The following is a 2,500-nucleotide window of genomic DNA, read 5'->3' as shown; positions in this document are numbered from 1 at the left end:
TTATTTTTAATCTTCTTTGTAGGCAGAAAATAGTAAGGCGAAAATAAAGTCCCCTCTAAGCTCTAAAGTAACAAATACGACGTGTTAAAAAAAACTAACAATAAAAAAAAAACCAAGACTTCGTCTTGGAAAATAACAATCTAAATTGTGGAAAATAGTAAAATGAAATAAAAACCGACTTCACCTTCGAAAATAACAAAATCAATCTAAAACAAATGACATCTTAAAACAAAACTATTATTTGTTTCGGAGGTTGTCTATGACTGTTCATAGACCGCATAATTTCCACAGAACATTCTCAGAATATCAAGAGAGAAAAGCAGCGTTCTGCGGGAAATCATCTTGGCCAGTGATGTCGTTCTGGGTTTGGTCAGGCCCAGGGAGGTAAGTACCTCGTTATTCTCAAGGGGCCACTTTCCTCTTGCCCCAACCGGGAATCCAAAGAATGTGACCTTGCTAGCCTTCGTCAGCACTTTGACTTGATCACCAAGAGGGGTATAGTACGAAACTTTGTGCGAGGCAGCATCTGACAAGGTATTCTTTGAAAGCTCAAAACGGACGGTGACATCGATCACAACCGCCTCCTCATCTTTTGCAAACACGAGGTCAGGCTTTCTCATCTCTCCCGTCTCGGATATGAACCGTGGCTCTTTGTATACAGACCAGCCCAATCTAGCCGCTTCGTCTGCCAGAATGTTACTGATCTTGTTATGTCGCGCAATTCTTGCTTTCTGTACTGCAGGACATTGACCGAGAATGTGCGAAAGGGACTCGAGTCTGGCAGAGCATTTCCTGCAGGAACGTAAGGCCCCATCTCTGCCTCTGTTCAAGCTTTCTCTTGTTGGGTAAATATTTGCCCTTAGTTGTAGTGCTGCGATAAAGAAGCATTGTTTAAAGCCGCACCATGGCCTCAACCAAGCATTACTGATTCTATCATGCGCAAAGTTTACAATGCCCCTTCCTTGAACCGGCTTTTCGCACCATCTCTGAAATTCATGCTCCCTCCAATCGCAGGGTCTCGGATATACAGGTTCTTTTGACACCGAGTCCCTGAGAACGAATGTTGGGATTGCATCACTGTCACCCCCTGCTCGTACCCACAAATTACGGTATTCTTCCTCCATACCCTGCGAGGACACAATATTACGGGTGATAGCATCGGACGAGTTTGCTATACGTTGCAGCCTTCTAACTTGAACCGAAGGGATTGTTTTTTCCAGTTTCAAGATGGCAAGGCCTCCGTCTCGGGCTCTGGCATATAACAGTCCATCACAAGTTGAAGCGGGAAGGTGGAGCCATCCTTTTACCGCCTTTCTAATCTCTTGGTCCAACCCACGGAGAGTTGATTGCTTGCAGTCCGAGTGGTCTGCAGGATATAACAATCTGGGTAGGGCATAGGCATTGAGTAGTTCAACCTTCTGAGTTAGCTTCAGAGGCGCCTCATCGATTTTCGAGATCCATGTCTTTAGCTGACAATGTAGATCAGGCTGTATAGTGCCAGTCCAAGGGCCAATTTTCAGACCAAGGTATTTCGTTGATTCATCAGGTTGGATCATATGACATCTTTATTTTTGATAGTCCATGGGTCGCAGTTGTTCACCGTATATGAATCTTTGGTTGGGCTTATCATGAAGCCCTGGCACTTTCTGGCCTGAACCTCCAATCCCGATAGCCCACAAAATGATTCCAAGATCGCTAGATTGGCGGCCATACCAACCCAAGATTCGCTCACCAACACCAAATCATCAGCAAACGCAAGAGCTGTCACGTGGTCGGTATCAATGGAGTACCCAACTCCGTGTGACTCTAGGGTGCATATCAAAGGGTCCATGGCAAGATTGAAGAGCAGGGGTGACATGGGGTCACCCTGTTTGACACCAACACGTATGCTAATTTCTCGAGTCGACTCGCCATTGCTTTTGAACGAGGTCGTACACCGATCGTAGGCGTTCTGGATGATGCCCACCACGTGTTCATCTACTTTCTTGTGCCTTAACAGCCATAAAATATGAGCATGCGAAACCGAGTCAAAAGCTTTCGCTATGTCGATAAACATGACAGCCAACGGCCTGTGCAATTTCTTAGCATGTCTCATAAGGTCCTGTAGCACCTTAAGATTTTCAGAGCAGCCAGATGCCGCTATAAAACCACGCTGCCTTGGGTTTAAGGGACAAGCACGAGCAAGACGTGCAGTCATTATTCTGGAAAATAATCTCAGAATCATTGAACCGATCGTTATTGGTCTCCAGTTCCCCAATTCTTTCAGCTTTTCATCATCCATAACCTTAGGAATAAGAATCGTCCTATTCTTTTTCAACTCTTTGGGAATAATTCCTGTAATCATCCATGCATTAAATAGGGCTGTCAGTGTCCGACCCTCGGGGTCGGCAGCACAGATTGCAGCCCTTGTTAGGCCATCTGGCCCAGCTGCTGACGTTGGTTTAATGGCCCGTATGGCAGTCTGAACTTCCTCCACCGAAATTAGGGGCTCAAAGTATTC

The 2,500-nt window shown here is 45.6% G+C and overlaps 1 pseudogene; it reads right to left on the bottom strand.

Annotated features, from left to right (window-relative positions):
• LOC142920733 (28S ribosomal RNA) overlaps positions 1-2,500 on the bottom strand; it is a 10,614-nt pseudogene that overhangs the window by 3,624 nt on the left and 4,490 nt on the right.

Source organism: Petromyzon marinus, unplaced genomic scaffold, assembly GCF_048934315.1.
Source record: "Petromyzon marinus isolate PM22_M1 ecotype Great Lakes invasive population unplaced genomic scaffold, UKy_Petmar_22M1.pri1.0 PM_G_Scaffold_73, whole genome shotgun sequence".
NCBI classification, from domain to species: domain Eukaryota; kingdom Metazoa; phylum Chordata; class Hyperoartia; order Petromyzontiformes; family Petromyzontidae; genus Petromyzon; species Petromyzon marinus.
Note: the sequence above shows the minus strand (reverse complement) of the source record. Positions and strands in the feature narration are given on the sequence as shown.